The sequence below is a fragment of the Oncorhynchus keta genome, chromosome 21 (assembly GCF_023373465.1).
Source record: "Oncorhynchus keta strain PuntledgeMale-10-30-2019 chromosome 21, Oket_V2, whole genome shotgun sequence".
NCBI lineage: Eukaryota > Metazoa > Chordata > Actinopteri > Salmoniformes > Salmonidae > Oncorhynchus > Oncorhynchus keta.
The window spans coordinates 39199077-39223217 of record NC_068441.1 but is presented as its reverse complement, the minus strand read 5'-3'; the positions used below and the strand labels follow the sequence as shown (position 1 = coordinate 39223217).

Genomic DNA, 24141 nt, shown 5'->3' with positions numbered 1-24141 from the left:
CAACAGTAAAAGAATCTAAAAGTAAAAGAATATATAAATATTAGGATGAGCCATGTCGGATTGGCATTGACTAAATACAGTAGAATAGAATGTAGTATCTACATATGAGATGAGTAAAGCAGTATGTAAATATTATTGTGACTAGTCTTCCATTATTTTGAGTTGCTAGTGATTACATGTCTATGTATATAGGGTAGCAATATCTAACGTGCAGATTAGTTAAGACACATTTTATTTGTCACATACACATGGTTAGCAGATGTTAATGCAAGTGTAACGAAATGCTTGTGCTAGTTCCGACAATGCAGTAATATCTAACAAGTAATCTAACCTAACAATTTCACAACAACTACCTTATACACACAAGTGTGAAGGAATTAATAAGAATATGTACATAAAAACATATGAATGAGTGATGGCCGAACGGCATAGGCAAGATGCAGTAGATGGTATAGAGTACAGTTGTTACGTTCCCCAGTTTCTGTTGTAGTTTGTGTATTTGAGTGTGTTTCAGCAGATGGCTTCCTGAAATCCCCCAGCAGCTGATTGGTCGACGATTAATTGGAGAGCTGACCCAGCCCCCTCGTCAGGATGCATCTGTCTCCAATTTCCAATGCCTTCTGAAGCTATAAAAGCCAGGGTTCTGTTGCTCAGGGGAGAGATTTATTGTGATATAGATCATTGCTGAGAAAGGAGGTTGATGGCTATATCATGTTGGTCGTTGCTATGTACTATGTTAGTTGTTGTTGGTAGCAGCTTTGGTATGTTCTGTGTTTGTTGCTTTGTCAGATCTTCTTTAATGGCCTGAGTTAGCTTTTTCTCAGTTTTGTTGTGAAGTGGATTGTTTAATATTCTGTTTAATTTGTTCCCAGGGGGGAAGGCACCGGGGGAGTGCTTAGGCAAGAGGCCTGTGTGTCACGCCTTGGTCATTGTATTTTGTGTTTTCGTTATATGTTTGGTCAGGCCAGGGTGTGACATGGGTTTATATGTTGTGGTTCGTATTGGGGTTTTTGTATTATTGGGATTACGGCTGAGTAGGGTGTTGCATAGGCTTGGCTGCCTGAGGCGGTTCTCAATCAGTCAGGTGATTCTCGTTGTCTCTGATTGGGAACCGTATTTAGGTAGCCTGGGTTCCACTTTGTATTTCGTGGGTGACTGTTCCTGTCTCTGTGTAGTTTCACCAGATAGGCTGTAATTAGGTTTCACGTTCCGTTTTGTATTTTGTTTCGTTATTTTCTTGTGTCACTTTTTCATTGAAGTCATGAGTAACTACCACGCTGCATTTCGGTCCGACTCTCTTTCTACAAACGAAGAACGACGTTACACTGTGGGCATACATATACCCGTAGTATATTCGCTCTCAAGGCACACTAGGTAAGACCTGGGCGGACCACCCCCTGTATTTTGGTTAGCGCATCAGGTGGTGCTAAATTAGGGAAGTAGTGGGTAGGCAGGTAAGGTAGGAGAGGGGGCTTTGAGATTTACTTTCTTTTCTTTGGTTTCATCCAGCCCCTTTACTGTGAAGGAATACATTCCTAGTAAATGGTAAATTCTCTGCCTTTTGTCATCCTTACTCGCACCTACAGTCCATACCTCTTTCACTTTACGGAGAGTTGAGTTGTAGCAGGGTGTAGCGTTCCCTCTTCATGGAGGCGTACGTAACACACTATATACCCTAAATTACTTGTCTTATATGTATGTAAACATTATATGAAGTGGCTAGTGATACATTTATGTAAATGTTCCATTATTGAAGTGGCAAATGTTCAGTCAGTATGTTGGCAGCGGCCCCTCAATGTTAGTGGTGGCTGATGGCCTTAATTAAGAGAGAGAGAGAGAAGCTGTTTTTCAGTCTCTCGGTTCCCGCTTTGATGCAGCTGTACTGACCTCTCCTTCTGGATGATAGTGGTGAACAGGCAGTGGCTCGGGTGGTTGTTTTCCTTGATTATCTTTTTGGCCTTCCTGTGACATTGGGTGGTGTAGGTGTCCTCGGGGGCAGGTAGTTTGCTCCCGGTGATTGCGTTGTCCAGACCTCACTACCCTCTGGAGAGCCTTGCGGTTGTGGGCAGAGCAGTTGCCGTACCAGGCGGTGATGTAAAGGTTTGAGTGTTTTTGGTGACAAGCCGAATTTCTTCAGCCTCCTGAGGTTGAAGAGTCGCTGCTGTGCCTTCTTCTGTGGCTCAGTTGGTAGAGCATGGCGCTTGTAACGCCAGGGTAGTGGGTTCGATTCCCGGGACCACCCATACGTAGAATGTATGCACACATGACTGTAAGTCGCTTTGGATAAAAGCGTCAGCTAAATGGCATATATTATTATATATTATATTATTCACCACGCTGTCTGTAAAGGTGGACCATTTCAGTTTGTCCGTGATGTGTATGCCAAGGAACTTAAAACTTCCCACCTTCTCCACTACTGTCACGACAATGTGGATAGGGGGCTGCTCCCTCTGCTGTTTCCTGAAGTCCACGATCATCTCCTTTGTTTTGTTGACATTGAGTGTGTGGTTATTTTCCTGACACCACAATAGGTTGTCTCGTTGTTGGTAATCTGTAGTGTCGTCTGCAAACTTGATAATTGAGTTGGAGGTGTGCATGGCCACGCAGTCATGGGTGAATCGGGAGAACAGGAGAGGGCTGAGAACGCACCCTTGTGGGGCCCCAGTGTTGAGGATCAGCGGGTGGAGATGTTACTACACTCACCACCTGGGGGCGGCCCGTCAGGAAGTCCAGGAATCAGTTGCACAGAGCGAGGTCGATACCCAGGGTCTCAAGCTTAATGACGAGTTTGGAGGGTACTAGGGTGTTAAATGCTGAGCTGTAGTCGATGAACAGCATTCTTACATAGGTATTCCTCTTGCCCAGATGGGTTAAGGCAGTGCGATTGTCTGTGGCCCTATTGGGGCAGTAAGCAAATTGGAGTGGGTCTAGGTGTCAGGTAGGGTGGAGGTGATATGGTCCTTGACTAGTGTCTCAAAGCACTTCATGATGACGGAAGTGAGTGCTACGGGGTGATGGTCATTTAGCTCAGTTACCTTAGCTTTCTTGGGAACAGGAACAAAGGTGGCCCTCTTGAAGCATGTGAGAACAGCAGACTGGGATAAGGATAGATTGAATATGTCCGTAAACACACCAGCCAGATGCTCTGCACATGCTCTGAGAACGCGGCGGGGGATAGCGTCTGGGCCTGCAGCCTTGCAAGGGTTAACACGTTTAAATGTTTTACTCACGTTGGCTGCAGTGAAGAAGATTTTGGTAGCAGGTTTTGGTAGCGGTCCGTTTCAGTGGCACTGAAGTTAGAATAACAATGATCCAGAGTTTTGCCAGCCCGGGTCGCGCAATCGATATGTTGATAAAATTTAGGGAGCCTTGTTAAAATCCCCAGCTGCAATAAATGCACCCTCAGGATATATGGTTTCCAGTTTACATAGAGTCAAATGAAGTTCCTTCAGGGCCGTTGATGTCTGCTTGGGGGGGAATATGCACGACTGTGATTATGATCGAAGTGAACTCTCTTGGTAGATAATGCGGTCGGCATTTGATTGTAAGGAATTCTAGGTCAGGTGAACAAAAGGACTTGACTTCCAGTATGTTGTTACGATCACACCATGTCTCGTTAATCATAAGCCATACACCCCCGCCCTTCTTCTTACCAGAGAGATGCTTGTTTCTGTCGGCGCGATGTGTAAAGAAACCAGGTAGTTGTACCAACTCCGATAGCGTGTCTCGAGTGAGCCATGTTTCCATGAAACAAAGAACGTTACCGTCTCTGTCTCTCTGAAAAGCAACCCGTGCTCAGCTTTCGTCTACCTTGTTGTCAAGAGACTGGACATTGGCAAGGAGTATGCTCGATAGCCTTGCGCGATGTGCCCGTCTACGGAGCCTGACCAAAAGATCGCTCCGTCTGCCCCTTCTGCGGCACCGTTGTTTTTGGGTCACCAGCTGGGATCCGATCCATTGTCCTGGGTGGTGGACCAAACAGAGGATCTGCTTTGGGAAAGTCGTATTCCTGGTTGTAATGTTGGTGAGTTGACTTTGCTCTTATATCCAATAATTCCTCCCGACTGTATGCAATAAAACCTAAGACTTCCTGGGGTAACAATGTAAGAAATAACACAAACTAAATACTGCATAGTTTCCTAGGAACGCGAAGCGAGGAGGTCTTCTCTGTCGGCGCCGGAAGATAATGGTACCCGGCTAGTGATGGCTAATTAACACTGAAGGCCTTGAGATAGAGGCTGTTTTTCAGTCTCTCGGTCCCAGCTTTGATGCACCTGTACTGTACTCACCTTCTGGATGATAGCGGCGTGAACAGGCCCCGGCTCGGGTGGTTGATATTGATGACCTTTTTCACCTTCCTGTGATATCGGGTGGTGTAGGTGTCCTGGAGGGCAGGCAGTGAGCCCCTAGTGATGCGTTTGTCAGACCGTACCACCCTCTGGAGAGCCTTGCGGTTGTGGGCAGTGCCGTTGCCATACTGAGCGGTGATACAGCCCAACAGGTTGCTGTCAATTGTTCATCTGTAAAAGTTTCTAATGGTCTTAAGGGCCAAGCCAAATTTCTTCACCCTCCTGAGGTTGAAGATGCGCTGTTCTGCCTTTTTCACTACTTCACTGTCTGTGTGGGTGGACCATTCCAGATTGTCAGTGACGTGTATGCAGAGGAACTTGAACCTTTCCACCTTCTCCACTGCAGTCCTGTCAATGTGGATAGGGACGTGCTCCCTCTGTTGTTTCACGATTGTCTCCTTTGTTTTGTTGACATTGAGTGAGAGGTTATTTTCCTGGCCCCACCCTGCAAGGGCCCTCACCTTCTCGCTGTAGGCTGTCTCGTCATTGTTGATAATCAGGCCTACTATTGTTGTCATCTGCGAATTTGATGATTGAGTTGAAGGCGTGTGTGGCCACGGTCATGGGTGAACAGGGAGTACAAGAGGGGGCTGAGCACCAACCCTTGTAGGGCCCACGGGTTGAGGATCAGAGAAGTGGAGTTGTTGTTTCCTACCTTCACCACCTGGGGGCGGCCCATAGGATACTATGGTGTAGGCTGAGCTATAGTCAATGAACAGCATTCGGACGTAGGTATTTCTCTTGTCCAGATGGGGATAGGGCAGTGTTCAGTGCAATGTCGATCGCATTGTCTGTGGCTCTATTTGGGCGGTAAGACAATTGAGTGGTCTAGGGTGTCAGGTAAGGTGGAGGTGATATGATCCTTAAATTCTTGATGCTACCCATCTCTGTCGCGGGATCATTTTCGTCAGCAACCGCTGAATAGCATAGCGCCACAGTCAAATAATATTACAAAAAAAATATTAATATTCATGAAATCAGAAGTGCAATATTGCAAAACACAGCTTTTTGTTAATCCACCGGTCTCAGATTTTGAAATTATGCTTTCAAAGCAGTTGTAAATTTATCGATAGCCTAGCATAGCATTATGTACACTTAGCATCAGGAAGCTTGGTCATGAAAATCAGAAAAGCAATCAAATGAACCCTTTACCTTTGCTCTTCGGATGTTTTCACTCACGAGACTCCCAGTTACACAACAAATGTTCCTTTTGTTCCATAAAGATGAGTTTTATACCCAAAATACCTCCGTTTTGTTTGTTGCGTTATGTTCAGAAATCCACAGAAAAGAGCGGTCACGAGAACGCAGACGGAAATTCCAAATAGTCTCCATAATGTCCACAGAAACATGTCAAATGTTTTTTTATAATCATTCCGCAGGTTGTTTTTAAAATATACACTGCTCAAAAAAAATAAAGGGAACACTTAAACAACACAATGTAACTCCCAAGTCAATCACACTTCTGTGAAATCAAACTGTCCACTTAGGAAGCAACACTGATTGACAATACATTTCACATGCTGTTGTGCTAATGGAATAGACAGCAGGTGGAAATTATAGGCAATTAGCAAGACACCCCCAATAAAGGAGTGGTTCTTCAGGTGATAACCACAGACCACTTCTCAGTTCCTATGCTTCCTGGCTGATGTTTTGGTCACTTTTGAATGCTGGCGGTGCTGTCACTCTAGTGGTAGAGTCTACAACCCACACAAGTGGCTCAGGTAGTGCAGCTTATCCAGGATGGGACATCAATGTGAGCTGTGGCAAGAAGGTTTGCTGTGTCTGTCAGCATAGTGTCCAGAGCATGGAGGCACTACCAGGAGACAGGCCAGTACATCAGGAGACGTGCAGGACGTTTGGCATTTGCCAGAGAACACCAAGATTGGCAAATTCGCCACTGGCGCCCTGTGCTCTTCACAGATGAAACAGGTTCACACTGAGCACATGTGACAGACGTGACAGTCTGGAGACGCCGTGGAGAACGTTCTGCTGCCTGCAACATCCTCCAGCATGACCGGTTTGGCGGTGGGTCAGTCGTGGGGTGGCATTTCTTTGGGGGGCCGCACAGCCCTCCATGTGCTCGCCAGAGGTAGCCTGACTGCCATTAGGTTCCGAGATGAGATCCTCAGACCTCTTGTAAGACCATATGCTGGTGCGGTTGGCCCTGGGTTCCTCCTAATTCAAGACAATGCTAGACGTCATGTGTCAGCAGTTCCTGCAAGAGGAAGGCATTGATGCTATGGACTGGCCCGCCCGTTCCCCAGATCTGAATCCAATTGAACACATCTGGGACATCATGTCTCGCTCCATCCACCAACGCCACGTTGCACCACACACTGTCCAGGAGTTGGCGGATGCTTTAGTCCAGGTCTGGGAGGAAATCCCTCAGGAGACCATCCGCCACCTCATCAGGAGCATGCCCAGGCGTTGTAGGGAGGTCATTTAGGCACGTGGAGGCCACACACATGACTGAGCCTCATTTTGACTTGTTTTAAGGACATTACATCAAAGTTGGATCAGCCTTTAGTGTGGTTTTCCACTTTAATTTGAAGTGTGACTCTAAATCCAGACCTCCATGGGTTGATACATTTGATTTCCATTGATCATTTTTTGTGTGATTTTGTTGTCAGCACATTCAACTATGTAAAGAAAAAAGCCTGCAATATCAGTTATGTTATACTCACAGACAATATTTTGACAGTTTTGGAAACTTTAGAGTTTTCTATCCTAATCTGGAAAATATATGCATATTCTAGCATCTGTTCCTGAGAAATAGGCCATTTACTTTGGGAACGTTATTTTTCCAAACATAAAAATAGTGCCCCCTAGCTTCAAGAGGTTAACTAACCTCTCAAAGCACTTCATTATGCCAGAAGTGAGTGCTACGGGGAGATAGTCATTTAGTTCAGTTACCTTTGCTTTCTTCTGTACAGGAACAATGATGGAAATCTTGAAGCATGTGGGGACAGCAGACTGGGATAGGCAGAGATTGAATATGTCCATAAACACTTTGCATGCTCTGAGGACGCGCCAAAGGATGCCGTCTGGGCCTGCAGCCTTGCGAGGTTTAACATGCTTAAATGTTAGACTTGCGTTGGCCACGGAGAACGAGAGTCCTCAGTCCTTGGTGGCACAGTGTGCAAGATGCGGAGTCTGTTTAACTTCATGGAGAAACTTGTTGATCAAACCTACGATGGCGCAGTAGTAATGGAATGTACCTGCTATTTGTATTTCCAGTCCCCTTCTGTTCCTTGAATAAGAGGTGATGACAGCTTCACTCCACTACTACTGTCAACTCTCTCCTGGCATGAACTGAAGTCATGTTTCATGTGCCCTCTCATCCACTGGCAAATTGAATGTTTCCTCTCCAAGCACCGTGAGAACCCCTATCAATTTTATTTTATTACTGTATGTAGTAAAGTCAATCACGTACACAAACACATTATTACACATCAATGATTTTACTCATTACTCATTTTTTTGGTCTTCCCAGTCAAATCCTGTTCTGCACTGAAGTCAAGCCTCTGAACACGTCAAATCATGCCTCATACCCTCATTCAATCCCAGCTGTGATCCCTTCCTAACACTGTAAGTAGCCCTTTAATTCCCATTCCCCATAATATTGTACAATAAATGTCTTTATTAAATACTTTAGGTTAAAATAATTATTTCACAATTTATGAAACGCACTTTGACGTCTAAGTGGGTTCCGCGCCTATACCGTGGGTCTACCCATCCTCCTAAAGCTTCCACTGGTGACATCCTATTATCTCCATGTTGACAAATCCTGACTGTGTACATTGCATATCTGTGTTTTCTCAGCACATTCAAGATATGAAGCTATATTGATTCCAGATGCTTCTCTTGGCTGATGTCCATCTCTGGATCTTGACATGCTTTTTGATATAATGAAAATACGGATGAGATTTCAGCACATGCTCCATAATTTGACAAATCCATATTTCTTTCATGCACAAATCACTTTTGGATTCCCTCACGATATCATACATGGTATGGCCGGATATTGACTCATTAGATGTCCAAATAGGTCTACCTTGGGATGTCTTATTTTCTCTATGATTACAACTGACAGTAGGCCTACATAGAATATTTTCTCAACACATTCAATGTACAGTATATGCTCTCTGAGGTCCATATCAGGATCTTGATGTGCAATTTGATATGCTAAATAAGGACAATTTCTGATGTTTATCTGAGTTTTGAGGACATGCTCAAATTTGACAAATATAAAAACCATATTATTTCAGACGCAAGCTATAATTTCTGAATTTCCTCTGGATAAAGTTATGCTCAAACCGCTAGCTAAAAGCACTAACTGGTAGCCTAGTAACAAGAAGCAAAGAAGTGAAAAGCTGTTCAGAAACTGTCAAATAAGTAAATGCTAAAATGAGCAGCTAATTTGAGATGTTTTATTTATCTTAGTAACTAGAATCCAGAAAGTTAGCTAATTTTTCCAGCAGCTAGTAGGACTAGCTATCTAGCTATGCTTGAAAGGAGAGCAATGTTAAAAGCTAACTGGTAGCCTAGCTAGCTAACAAATAACAATGCTTTTACCCCTTTTCAAGCCTCAAGGTGACAGCTAATGTTTTAAAACGTTTAGCTGTGTTCTGTATTATGGGTTAATATAAGATGGTTGGTTAGCTAACTAACTTAGCTAGCTAGCTAGCTTGTTCCAGTTAATTTTCCCATCATGAATGAAGCAGGTAGAGTAGTTGTGGTATGGTTATGTGAAATGACAATATTTTCTTGCAATATTGACACAATTTGTATTCATGATGTATGCATTTACAGTTTGGAGTGGATCACAGACCAACACTAACACCAGGTTGGGTCTGGACTGAAAGGGACCACCCCTGATGACCCAATCTGCATTCATCGCATCCATCGTCTATAACAAACAGGGCAGGCAGGGGAATTGAGGGTGTGCAACTTTTATTTTCTGGCAAATAAATCAAATACATTTTAATAAAAAAATTGGCCTATGTTTGCATCCTGTTGGATCCATAACTGATTTCAGGACCCTGTCGTTCAAAGATAATTAGTAAAAATCCAAAACTTTACAGATCTTCACTGTAAAGGGTTTAAACACTGTTTCCCATACATGTTCAATGAACCATAAAAAAATAATGCACCTGTGGAAAGGTCAGTAAGACACTAACAGCTTACAAAAGGTAGGCAATTAATGTCACATTTATGAAAACGTAGAACACTAAAGAGGCCTTTCTACTGACTCTGAACAACATTAAAAGAAAGATGCCCAGGGTCCTTGCTCATCTGCGTGAACGTGCCTTAGGCATGCTGCAAGGAGACATGAGGACTGCAGATGTGGCCAGGGCAATAAATTGCAATGTCTGTACTGTGAGACATGACAGACTGCTGATCATCCTCGCAGTGGCAGACCACGTGTAACAACACCTGCACAGGATCGGTACATTACATTACATTTAAGTCATTTAACATCACACCTGCGACAACCAGACAGGTAAAGGATGGCAACAACAACTGCCGTCGTGAGGGAGTTTGTTACACCAGGAGTTTTGACGAACACAAGGGAGGCCCCTCCATCAGTGCTCAGACTGTAGGCGAGCACCATGGTCTTGTACGGAATAGGCTGAGAGAGGCTGGACTGAGGGCTTGTAGGCCTGTCAAGACGGGAGATGACAAGTGCAGGTCCTGTGTGAGGCTCACCAGACATCACCGGGGCAAGTCGCGGTTTTGTCTCACCAGGGGTCATGGTCGGAATCACGTTTATCGACATCACCGGCAAGTCGCGGTTTTGTCTCACCAGGGGTCCGGAATCCGTTTATCGAAGGAATCGGAGTTGTCAAGGAAGCGTTACACCGAGGCCTGTACTCTGGAGCAGGATCAGAGGGTGAGGGCTAGGGCCATTCCCCCCAGAAATGTCCGGGAACTTGCAGGTGGTAGAGTGGGGTAACATCTCACAGCAAGAACTGGCAAATCTGGTCCAGTCCATGAGGAGGAAATGTCCTGCAGTACTTAATGCAGCTGGTGACCACACCAGATACTGACTGTTACTTTTGATTTAGAACCCCCCCTTGTTCAGGGACACATTATTAAATTTCTGTTAGTCACATGTCTGTAGAACTTGTTCAGTTTATGGCTCAGTTGTTGAATCTTATGTTCATACAAATATTTACACATGTTAAGTTTGCTGAAAATAAACGCAGTTGACAGTGAGGCCGTTTCTTTTTTTGCTGAGTTTATATACATGGTCAATCAGTAATAGTACCAAATGTATAATGTGCAGGGATACTCTTATACTCACTACTCGTGGGGTAAAACTACGTATAAACCATCAAGCTGCTCATTTTCCGGTATAGTGATTTTGCCAGCGACCAAGGTGAGGTACATGTCATTACACAGGAGAATGCTGTCTGACCTTTGCCTGAGGTGCAGGGAGACAGAGCAATATAAAACATGCAGGGTGTAAGTATGTCGCCCATGCACATCACAAGCTCAACCCCGCAGCGGTTACAGTTTAGATTAGGGTCAGAGTGAGGTTTAGCCATGTCATGTGCAAGTTGCAATTCACCAGAGTTTATCACAAGGTGTATATAACGGTCGTTGGCGGTGGAAGAAGGTGAGGACCAATGTGCAGCGTGGTAAGTGTCCATATTTTTAATAAAGGAATATAACACTGAACAAAAACAACAAAGTGAACAAATGAAACCGAAACAGTTCTTTCTGGTGCAGATACAAACACTCAACAGAAAATAATCACCCACACCGGTGGGAAAAGGCTACCTAAGTATGATTCTCAATCAGAGACAACGAACGACACCTGCCTCTGATTGAGAACCGTACCAGGCCAAACACAAAACCACAACATAGAAAAAGAACATAGACTACCCACCCAACTCACGCCCTGACCATACTAAAACAAAGACATAACAAAAGAACTAAGGTCAGAACGTGACAGTGTAACTGGGCCCAAACCAAATGAGTGCATCTCAACTACAACTACCTTTTCAACTGGTTTCCTACCCTGGACTGATGCTGTAAACAAACCACGAAAGTGCAATGGAAATCAGTCGGTGGGCAAAACAGTGAGTTTAAAGTCAAGAGGAAACCTTTCCCATCCTCTACGATTGAAACACGTTGCCTCATTTGTTTGTGTGGTGACAGCAAGGTCTGTAGAGGTCAAAGCACTTTGCTAATGTTTCCATCCCAGAATCCATCACCATATGCCACACACCTCATCTCAATTTCGCCAAAGCAACGAATCTGTCACGCCCTGACCTTAGAGAGCCTTTAATTCTCTAAGTTGGTTAGGTTGGGGTGTGACTTTGGTGGGTACTCTAGTTTTTGTATTTCTAAGTTGGCATGATATGGTTCCCAATCAGAGACAGCTATCTATCGTTGTCTCTGATTGGGGATCATATTTAGGCAGCCTTTTCCCACTGGGTTTTTGTGGGATCTTGTTTTTGTTTTGATGCCTGTGAACTCTACAGAACGTCACATTTCGTTGCTCTTTATTGTTTTTATTGCTCTTTATTGTTTTTATTCCTCGTTATTGTGAGTTTCATTTAATAAACATGTGGAACTCTACGTGCCTTGGTCCGAGTATGATTACCACGACGACCGTGACAGAATCACTCCGTTTCCTCTCCCTACTCTTTATGAACCTAGCACCCTGGTTCTGGTGCTGTCAGTCCTCCAGCTCAGCCAAATGTGATTGATTGACATTATTGGAGCTGCAGAGTTGTAGAGAGTGATGAAGAGAATAATTTCGGGATTGAAGGCAAATAAAGACTGGTCAAAGGGTTACAAAAATCTTCTCTACTGCTATAATAATATTTTATAATGAGGACAGAAACACAGTTGTATGCTATACTATGCAAACACATTAGCTGGTTAGATTGGACAGCAGCTGGTTAGATTGGACAGCAGCTGGTTAGTTTGAACATCAGCTGGTTAGATTGGATGGCAGTTTTACCTGAAATTGAAAAGAAAATGGCATGAAACTAAATTAAAATATATATATGTTTAGCATTGTGTACGTTTGTTTCTTTGATATGCACTGCAAATGCAAGTATTTTATTTTGAGGTATACCTGATATGAGCTAGTGGTTTGAAAACCTGGTCTCCTACGCTCCATGAGCTAGCCATCGAGTTGGTGGATACTAAAAACAAATATAACACTTTACATTAAGTTGTTTTTGTATCTGTCTAGTAATGACACTAGGGGAAATTGTATTATTGCTTAATAATAATGGTTTTGAGCATGTATATTTGTTGTTGACAAAAGCCACTCAACCCCAGGCATGAAACTCTAACATTAATATAAGAATTACTAACTTTTTAATGAGGGCCAGTACATATGGGTATACTTTGGCTGCATATTACCTTCTGACACTTTTGTCCATTTGACATGTTCATGAGAACTTTAATCAGCATTCTGACGTTGATTCCTTTGACATGTCTTTCTGACATAACTTGTCATTATTTTCTCTGTCTTCCCACACATATAGAAGTTGGATTACAGAGGTGACACCTTCACAAGATTTTTTTGCCAGAGCTACGCCAGCAGTCATTAAGATTTTTCATAACTCAATCTCAAAGGATATTTTTTTCAAAGCAGCAGATAAAAAGTTGTAAGGATGAAATTGAGCTGCCACAACTTTGGCAGCATATACAGTACCAGTCAAAAGTTTGGACACCTACTCATTCAAGGATTTTTCTTTATTTGTACTATTTTCTACATTGTAGAATAATAGTGAAGACATCAAAGCTATAAAATAACAGATATGGAATCATGTAGTAACCAAATGTAGTAGTAGTAACCAAACATAATTTAGATTTTAGATTGTTCAAAGTAGCCACACGTTGCCTAGATGACAGCTTTGCACACTCGTGGCATTCTGTCAACCAGATTCACCAGGAATGCTTTCCTCTGCGGACTAACTCATCCCAAACCATCTCAATTGGGTTGAGGTCAGGGGATTGTGGAGGCCATGTCATCTGATGCAGCCCTCCATCACTCTCCTTCTTGGTCAAATAGCCCTTACACAGCATGGAGGTGCATTCTGGGTCATTGTCCTGTTGAAAAAAAAAATGATAGTCCCACTAAACGCAAACCAGATGGGATGGTTTATCGCTGCAGAATGCTGTGGTATCCATGCTGGTTAAGTGTACCTTGAATTCTAAATAAATCACTGACAGTGTCACCAGCAAAGTGCCCCACACTATCACACCTCCTCCACCATGCTTCACGGTGGGAACCACACATGCAGAGATCATCCATACTCTGCGTCTCTCAAAGACACAGCGGTTGGAACCAAAAATATCACATTTTAACTCATCAGACCAAAATACATATTTCCACCGGTCTAATGTCCATTGCTCGTGTTTCTTGGCCCAAGCAAGTATCTTCTTATTATTGGTGTCCTTCAGTAGTGTTTTCTTTGCAGGAAAAAAGTCCAGATTCACATGTTCTCCTCTGAAGAGTTGATGTTGAGATGTGTCTGTTACCTGAACTCTGTGAAGCATTTATTTGGGCTGCAATTTCTGAGGCTGTTAACTCTAATGAACTTATCCTCTGCAGAAGAGGTAATTCTGGGTCTTCCTTTCCCGTGGTGGTCTACATGAGAGCCAGTTTCATCATAGTGCTTGATGGTTTTTGCGACTGTACTTGAAGAAACTTTCAAAGTTCTTGAAATGTTTCGTATTGACTGACCTTCATGTCTTAAAGTAATGATGGACTGTTGTTTCTTTTTGCTTATTTGAGTCTTTTATCAAATAGGGCTATCTTCTGTATACCACCCATACCTTGTCACAACACAACCGATTGACTCAAAAGCATTAAGAAGGGAAATAAATTCCACAAATTAACTTTTAACAACCCACACCTGTTAATTGAAATGCATTCCAAGTGACTACCTCATGAAGCTGGTTGACAGAATGTCACGAGTGTGCAAAGCTGTCATCAAGGCAAAGGGTGGTTACTTTGAAGAATCTACAAGTTTAACACTTTTTGGTTACTACATGATTCCATATGTATTGTTTACAGTTTTGATGCCTTCACTATTATTCTACAATGTAGAACATAGTAAACATAAAGAAAACCCTTTACTGAGTAGGTGTGTCCAAACCTTTGACTGCTACTGTAAGTAATTTATGTCATCACCATATTTATCACGTCAGCTTCGTTACCTGGTTATAGATTTGTTTAAAAGTCTTGTCATAGAAAGTCTTTCACTCTTGTAAATGTTTTCTATAGATTGCAAAATGTGTGTGAGGTTAAACCTTGTTTAATGCATCTCTGACATAGCTTAAGTGGTAATGGGATCCCTTATGGTTCCACCTGACATAACTTAACCAAATACCTCAACTATAGGTCAAATCTTGTCAATTATACCAACTTTCATATTAGTAATAATCATATTTTTAATTTTTCTAACAGTGAAACGTAAATATATAGACTTTAGTCAGTTCTATAGCACGGCAGTATGTTCTTTATAAAAAATCACATAATATTTGCATATTCCATTTAGCAGAAGCTTTTTTCCAAAGCGACTTATATGTATGCATGCATACATTTCTTATGTATAGGTGGCCCTGGGACTTGATCCCACTAGTCGGGTGTTGCAACAGCCATGCTTTACCAACTGAGCTACAGAGGAATACTTGGTAAGGCTCAAAGAGCAGTACTCTGACATGAGATCACTGCACTTAACACACTTTCTCCCATAACGTCAATGAGTGAATTACATGCAAGTCCGAGTTGTGTGCACTAATCTCAAATTAATTGGGTCAAATGTAATTAGCTCATCATAACACATCGGATGAGTCAGTGTGAAGTAAAATACCTGTTATCACAAGAGGTATAATGTAAACTGGGACTCGAAAGCCCAAACTCATCTTCCAAGCAATATGCATTCTTCTAAGGCCAGCTTAATGAGTCTAAGGCCAGCCCTAATCACATTCTGCATATCGATATATATCAACCCTTTCTTCCTCACATCCACTATCTCTTTCTCTCTACCTTCTGCATGCACACACACACACACACACACACACACACACACACACACACACACACACACACACACACACACACACACACACACACACACACACACACACACACACACACACACACACACACACACACACACACACACACACACACACCTACTCTCACCAGCTCTCTAGGGTCTTTAAAGTACTCCTGCCAATTCACCACAAGTATGTTGCCTGGACTGGCAAAGAGTGCAACTGCATCTTCAGGGGCTGGCTGAATTCTTAATGAGGCTGTCAATAGAATATCTCAAGTATTTTCACCATTAATGTTGTTATAGTTATGACAGTATTTCATTGTCAAGAACAAGTCCTCCGGGTGTTTGACTTTGATTGCACTGAACTCCATCTACTGTGAAGCAATTGATTATCAGGACAAAGTTTTTTTTCCTAACACAATGGAGTGTGAGCTTTTGGTCTGAAGACATTGGGCCAATTTCCTTCCATTTGAGCATTTGTCTGTAATATACTGTAGTTTATTTAATCAGGATGTCTCAATGAGGTCAGAAGACCTTCTCCTACCTAGCCAATGTATGACATATATAATATTCTGCCATGGCTCTGTACTAAATCCAGACACTTGGTTGTTGATTGTCAGAGCTTGTCTGATGTATTCATTATTTATCCAATTTTATTTTAAAGGCCCAGTCAAAATTTCAGTCAAAATTCCCTTTGTCTTGTGTCTTTTATCAAAATGTACAGCAGCTGATAAAACTAACACTGTAAAATTCCGATTTTTTTTATCAGTGTTATTTATTGATTGGTGCTGGTTGAAAATAAATCAAATAAAATCTAATTTTATTGGTCACATACACGTGTTTAGCAGATGTTATTGTGGGTGTAGCGAAATGCTTGCGCTTTTAGCTCCGACAGTGCAGTAATATCTAACAAGTGATATCTAACAGTTTCACAACAAATACCCAAAATACACGTAAATCTATGTAAGGAATGGATTAAGAATATATATACATATACTGTATGTCAGAGTGTCATTGGACTAAGATACCGTAGAATAGTATAGAGTACAGTTTACACATATGGGATGAGTAATGCAAGATACGGACACATTATTCAAGTTGCTAGTGTTTCATTTCCTTAAGTGGCCAGAGATTCCTGATATATGTCTATAGGCAGCAGTCTCTGATGTGCTGGAAATGGCTGTTTAACAGTCAGTGGTGTAGTCTAGAATACAACACAGTATGTGCATATGAAATAGGTGATGCAATACCATAGAATAGTATGGAGTGCGGTTTATACATATGAGATGAGTAATGCTAGATACAGAACATTATTACAGTGGCTAGTGATCCATTTCTAAAAGTGGCCAGTGATTCCTAATCTATGTCTATAGGCAGCCATAGTAGTCTGGGTGGCCATTTGATTAATTGTTCAGCAGTCTTATGGCTTGGGGGTAGAAGCTGTTCAGGAGCCTTTTAGACCTAGACTTGGAGCTCCGGTACTGCTTGCCGTGTGGTATCAGAGAGACCAATCTATGACCTGAGTGACTGGAGTCTATGACACATTTTTGGGCCTTCCTCTGATACCGCCAGCTACCATCCAGATGTGTGTGTGTTTGTGTGCTTGAGGGGACAGGGAGGGCAGTGGCGGGGGGAAACAGGCCAGACGGGGAGCAGACCACAGTGTGGGGAGCCAAACAGCAGTGCAGCACGCAACGGGAGTAGGTGTCACACCTGCTTCTTGTTTGGTCGGGAGGTTGAAGAGGAGAAGATGCTTTCATCCAGACAGGTGCATGGTAGAGCTTTAATGTTGGATTCACGTCTCCATCTTAATCTAAAATCGAAGTTATTGAATAGGACTAAATCAAATCACACTTTATTTGAAGTGCATTTAAAGTTTGATCTGATTTAGTCCTATTCATTAACTTTTGGTTGAGATTTTTGCTTGAGATGGAGACGAGAATCCAATATGAAAAATTAATTTGTAGAAAAACTGGAATTAAAGCCAGATACATCAGTGACAGAGGAGCTATCCGAGCAGAAGATACATCTCCTTCAAATGTTGATATTTGGTTGCGTTGACAACCACACACAATTCAACATCACTTTTCAAATATAATACAGAGCCTATTAAATTAACAAATTATATGTTGGATTAACATCTCCAACTCAACCCAAAATAAAAGTCAAATAATAGGATTAAGGCAGTGGCTCAGATGGAAGCAGAAAATGCTGATATTTGGTTGCGTTGTCAATGAAACACAATTCATTTGTAATAAAGCAAATGGCCAAAAGTAATATTCAACCTTAAAATGAGCAACACATCCATGGCCACATTTTGATATAAGGTGTGCATATATCATGATAGCATGTATAGGTTATCACAGGGCTGTGTAGATCTTCACAATTTCTGTAATAATCATTGCAGAATGAACGGTATTGAACACTTGCACTATTTAATTTTAATGTAATCTCAACTGCAATCCAGGTCATTTGGTTTTACTATTACATCAAGATCACTTTCTAAGTCAAAATGCAAGCCAAGATCAACTGCTCAGAAAAATGGCTATGCTTGAATTGCCATGCCAATGTCATTTTTCTCTGACCATTTTGAAATGATATTTAAACATGTTAGGTATATTATCACACTGGTAATAGATCATTTGTTGTCTTACTTGTGAGGCACAACTGAGTGAGCATAATCATTTGCTTTTATTTTATTTTACTGGACTGATGTCCTGCATCTGATAGTCAGCCTGAGGGGAGGGAGAGAGCAGTGGTGAGCCTGCTTCTCACCTGACTCACCGTCCCTCTGCTCTCTGCTGAGAAAAGGGGATAGTCACACTGAATTAGTTCTGCCTCATGCACCAATTCATGTTGTTAATCCGGCTTCCAGATCAAGTGATATAAAAAAAAAATGATACGGGAACTATTTACCCCTTTTTCTCCCCAATTTCGTGATATCCATTTGGTAGTTCTAATCTTGTCCCAGCGGTGCAACTCCCGTCCGTACATGAGAGAGAGGAAAATCGAGAGCCATGTGTCCTTCGAAACAGGAGCCTGCCAAGCCGCACTGTTTCTTGACACTGCTTACTTAACCCGGAAGCCAGTTGTACCAACGTGTTGGAGGAAACACAGTACAGCTAGTCGAATGAAGTCAGCTTGCATGAGCCCGGCCCGCCACAAGGAGTCGCTAGAGTGCGATGGGACAAGGACATCCCAACCTGCCAAACCCTCCCCTAACCCAAACGACACTGGGCCAATTGCATGCAGCCTCGTGTGTCTCCCGGTCACGGGTGGCTGCGACACAGCCCAGGATCGAACGCGGATCTGTATTGAGGCCTCTGCACTGCCATGCAGTACCTTAGACTGCTGTGCCACTTGGAAGGCCAGATCCAGAATTATAAATAATATATCGGGTCTGGGCCGGGTCTGATATGATTGTTTCGGGTATGTGTCATTTTAACTGATTTGTCTTGAATGACCCACACAGATCCAAATGCGACTGCTGCAGTAGAGAGAGAAGGGGAGAGAAATTGTATGATTTACAGTGCATTCTGAAAGTATTCAGACTTTTTACACATTTTGTTACATTACAGCCCTATTCTAAAATGGATTTAAACTGGTTTTTAGACATTTTTGCAAATAAAAAAATAGAAATATCTTATTTACATAAGTATGCAGACCCTTTGCTTTGGTCAGGGAGGTGACCAAGATCCCGATGGTCACTCTGACAGAGCCCCAGAGTTCTTCATTGTGGATGGGAGTACCTTCTAGAAGGACAGCCATCTCTTCAGCACTCCACCAATCAGGCCTTTATGGTAGAGTGGCCAGACGGAAGCCATTCCTCAGTAAAAGGCACATGACAGCTAGCTTGGAGTTTTCCAAAAGGCACCTAAACGACTCTCAGACCATGAGAAACAAGATTCTCTGGTTTGCTGAAACCAAGATTGAACTCTTCGGCCTGAATTTTGTATTTCTAATTTCAACTGTATTTATCCAGGTAGGCTTGTTGAGAACAAGTTCTCATTTACAACTGCGACCTGGCCAAGATAAAGCAAAGCAGTGCGACACAAACAACAACACAGATTTACACATGGAATAAACAAACACAGTCAATAACACAATAGAGAAAAGTCTATATACAGTGTGTGCAAATAAGGTAAGACAAGGGAGGTATGGCAATAAAAAGGCAATTTTGGTGAATCAATTACAATTTAGCTGCTAAACACTGGAGTTGTGGGCATTAGGGAGAGGCATGTGTCGCTGAGTGATCATAGGGTCCAATGAGTAGCTGGATGGGCTGGAGACACGGCAATTCAGACAGCTAGCGGGGCGGGGTTAGCAGGCTAGCAGAAAGGCCTTAGAGGGACGTCGCGACAGAAGAAGACTGTTGTAGCCCCCTTGTGTGATTACATTGGCAGACCAGTCGTGATGGATTAGCAGGGGTCCGTGTCGTAAAAGGATCCAGGCCAATTGGAAAAATACATTTAGTAGCCCAAGAAATTGACTGATAGACCACTTCAGCTAACAGTCCGGTATGCTCTAGACAGCTAGCGGGCCGCGGCTAGCAGATGGGCATTCAGGGGACGTCGCAACAATGGAGTCTGTTGAAAAAAAAACTCGGGCCGATTACGTCGGTAGTCCATTCGTGAGGGATCGTCGGGGCTCCATAACGTCAATAAAATGGGTCCAGGCCAATTGGCAAAATAGGTATTGTAGCCCAAGGAGTGGCTGATGGACCTCTTCAGCTAGCCGGGAGATGGGCCTGGTATAGGCTAGCCCCAGGCTAATTGGTGCTTGCTTCGGGATAGAGATGTTAGCCAGGAGAAGCTAATCGAATAGCAGCTCGCTTAGCTGCGATGATCCAGGTGAAGAGGTTCAGAACTTGCGGTAGGAATCCGGTAATATGGAGAAAATTGAGTCCGGTAAGCTCTGGGTTGAATCACGCTGAGCAGAATGGCAGGAATTGTCCGGTCTAAAGGTTAGCTGATGACCGCTAGCAGTGGCTAGCTGACTACTAGGTAGTAGCTAGTTAGCTGGCTAGCTTCTGTTGGGGGTTCCGGTTCTAAAGTAAAGAAAATTGCCGATCCATACCACATTGGGTGAGACAGGTTGCAGGAGAGTATGTTGAAGTTGGGGTTAAGAGAAATATTTTAAAAAGATATACACACGGGACACGACAAGACAAAGACAAAAGACTGCTATACAGTCGTGGAAAAACAATGCCAAGTGTCACTCAGAGACTGGGAGACTAGTCAGGATCAAGGGAAAGATGAACAGAGCAAAGTACAGAGAGGTCATTGATGAAAACCTTCTCCAGAGCGCTCAGGACCTCAGACTGGGGCAAAGGTTCAACTTCCAACAATCCGAAGTACACAGCCAAGATAATGCAGAAGTGGCATTGGATCAAGTCTCTGAATGTCCTTGAGTGGCCCAGCCAGACCCCGGACATGAACCTAATCCAACATATCTGGAAAGATGTGCAGCGACGCTTCCCATCCAACCTGACAGAGCGTGAGAGGATCTGCAGTGAAGAATGGGAGAATCTTCCCAAATACATGTGTACCAAGCTTGTAGCATCATACCCAAGAAGACTTGAGACTGCAATCATTGCCAAAGGTGCTTCAACAAAGTACTGAGTAAAGGGTCTGAATACTTCTGTAAATATGATTTTTAAGTGTTTTATTTTTTATACATTTGCAAAAGTCTAAAAAAAAATGTATTTGTTTTCTCATTATGGGGTATTGTGTGTTGATTGATGAGGAAAAAAACTAGTTAATACATTTTAGAATAAGGCTGTAACATAACAAAATGTGAAAAAAAGTCAAGTGGTCTGAATACTTTCCAAATGCGCTGTATACTGCTGCTCTTTGCTTTTCACAAGAGTGACATGTGTAGCTTGTTGTTGGCCAATCATAAGTAATCAAATTGGCAATAGGCTCCAGTGGCAAAGTTAGGAGATATCTATCATCGGAATCAATGGAGATGGAATTAAAATGATGGATTAAAAGTTAAAGGAGAAGGATAGGCTACAATGACCAAGAGCCAACAGCTAGGCTGCACTTTATATCCTGAAAGGGGCTTTGGTGTATGTAACATTGCACGGCGAGAAAGTGCATGCTGCCTCAATTAGCCTAGCTAGCTTAACTAGCTTCTCCCGGTTTGATGCAGTCAATACAGGTACGATGATAAATAACCTAGCTATGGCAGGTAATAAAGTAGCTTAAAAATCGAATTTTCTGCTGCTTCCCTCACTTACATCGAATCGGACAGGGTCTGGATCCGACCAGGTCAATACGGAACGATCCATTCGGAACAGACCTCTATATTTAAAAAAATATATTAATGCATATTGGGTCTGGATGGGAAAGCCCCAGGTCCATTTCAGAATGGGTCCAACCTTTTGGACCCGCGAAGGCCTCTAGTCTGCTGTCCTAGCTTCTGGGTGAAGCTCAGTCCACCATTGGGGTGCCAGGGAAGAGAAGACCTTTGACTGGGCCGAGTGGGAGCTGATCTCCATAGGGGTGAGATGGCCAAGATACCAGAGGTGGCAGAATGGAGTGCTTGGATTAGGGTGTAGTGTTTGAGCATAGCCTCAAGGCAGGGAGGGGCAGTTCCCGTAGGGAGGGGGCAGTTCCCCTTGCTGCTCCATAAGCAAGCACCCTGGTCTTGAAGTGGATGCGAGCTTAGACTGGAAGCCAGTGGAGTGTGAGGAGGAGCCGGTTGACATGGTGTGATATGGGAGAACACCAGCCGGGCTGTGTTCTGAATAAGTTGCAAGTGTTTGTTGGCACAAGCAGGGAGCCCAGTCAACAACTAGTTGCAGTAGCCCAGAGGGGAGATGACAAGTGCCTGGATTAGGACCTGCGCTGCATCCTGTGTGACATAGGGTCGTACTCTACAGAATGCTTTGCAGAGAATGACAGGGTGTTGTCCAGGGTCACGCCAAGGTTCTTTGCACTCTGGGAGGGGGACACCGTGGAGTTGTCAATTTGATGGAAAGGTCTTAGAGAGGGCAGACTTCCTTGTGCGCAAACACTTGATCTGAGAATGTACTTTGATGCAATTATTAATGAGCCTGTGACTGATGTAGTAAACTCCTCAATGTTATCAGATGAATCCCTGAACATTTTCCAGTCTGCACTAGTGAAACAGTCCTGTAGCTTGGCATCTACTTCATCGGAAAACTCTTTGAGTTTTTGCTTGTAAGCAGGAATCAGGAGAATATAGTTATGGTCAGATTTGTCAAATAGAGGGCGAGGGAGAACTTTGGATGCATTTCTGTGTGTAGAATTTTGTCGCCTCTAGTTACAAAGATGACATGCACAGATTTCAGTTTCTCTGCATTAAAATCGCCTGCAACTAGGAGATTGCCTCTGGATGTGCATTCTTTTGTTTGCTTATGGCCCTATAAAACTCATTAACTGCCGTCTTAGCTAGCATCAGTTTGTGTTGGTAAATAGACAGCTTCAAAATATATAGCTGAAAACTCTATTGGTAAATAGCATGGTATGCAACTTATCATGAGGTATTCTAACTCAGGCGAGCAAAACCTCCAGACTTCCTTAACATTAGAGATCACGCACCAGCTGTTGTTAACAAAGAGACACACACCTCCCCCGTAACCTTACCCAAAGCTGCCGTTCAGTCTTGACAATGCATAGAAAAACCAGCTAGATGTGTATTATCCAAGTCATTGTTCAGCCACGACCCCAAGAAACATGGGATATTACAGTTCTTCAGGTCCCGTTGATAGGATAGTCTCGAATGGAGCTTGTCCAGCTTGTTCTCCAGTGATTGTATGTTTGCCCATAGAACGAAACATCTAGGCGGTTTTTGCGGTAACTCTTTTGACTCATCATATAATCTGCTGTTACTGTTTATTATATTTCCTGTTTCCTAATCACTTTATCCCTAACTATTTGTACACATCTACCTCAATTACCTCATTCCCCTGTACATCGTCTCCTGTGTATACAGCCAAATTATCGTTAATCATTGAGTATTTATTCCTTGTGTTATTATTTTTCTATTATTATTTCCCTATTTTTTCTCTGCGTTGTTGGGAAGGGCCCGTAAGTAAGCAGTTCACTGTTAGTCTACACCTGTTGTTTACGAAACATGTGACAAATAAAATGTGATTTGTATTGCTAAGCTTATATCCCAAATTGGTTCATGAAGCACATATGTGAGCTTACGCCTGCACAGCGCTTTCCCATCAACAATGGTGGACGTGCCTGAAGATGACTTTCTCCATGCGCTTACCACAAATGTCTTGTTTGGTAAGTTGTACATTGCTATCCATTACCCTTTTTTTTATATCGGCATTAGCACAGTATACACGATCCCAATTCCAGCTCCATGATGCTGTCAATTATTAAAACCAAGAAAGTAGTTTGTGCTGATTTATTGGTGAACCATGTCGCACCCCGTGGTTTAAAAACTGTTAAAACAATGACGTTATATGTGTACTCTGCCATCTTTATGCACAATCCCCATTAGAGAAAGCTGTTTACGTTGTAATAAGTTATTAATTCTTGACTGCTATTCTGGTACATCACAAGTGTCTAAATTGAAAACAGGCAGAAAGTCTTGTAATGAGATTAGTAAACGTCTGTTACCTTTCCCCGGCCTTTTGATATAATTAACTACAAGGAACCCCGTCGCTTGCATTTTTACAATGCACGCTCCTTTGCTTTCACTTTGCATAATGACAAAGTAATTAAAACTTCACTCCCATTCTTGCTAAATATGAGAGAGAGGCCATAATA

At 42.8% G+C, this 24141-nt stretch overlaps 1 long non-coding RNA gene across 1 annotated transcript; it reads left to right on the top strand.

Annotated features, from left to right (window-relative positions):
• Positions 1 to 741: 741 nt before the first annotated feature.
• Positions 742 to 9389, top strand: LOC118399809 (uncharacterized). Its single transcript, XR_004828916.2, has 4 exons — positions 742 to 761; positions 7587 to 7725; positions 7843 to 7937; positions 9162 to 9389. It is a non-coding gene; the product is annotated as an uncharacterized LOC118399809 (long non-coding RNA).
• The last annotated feature ends 14752 nt before the right edge of the window (positions 9390 to 24141 follow it).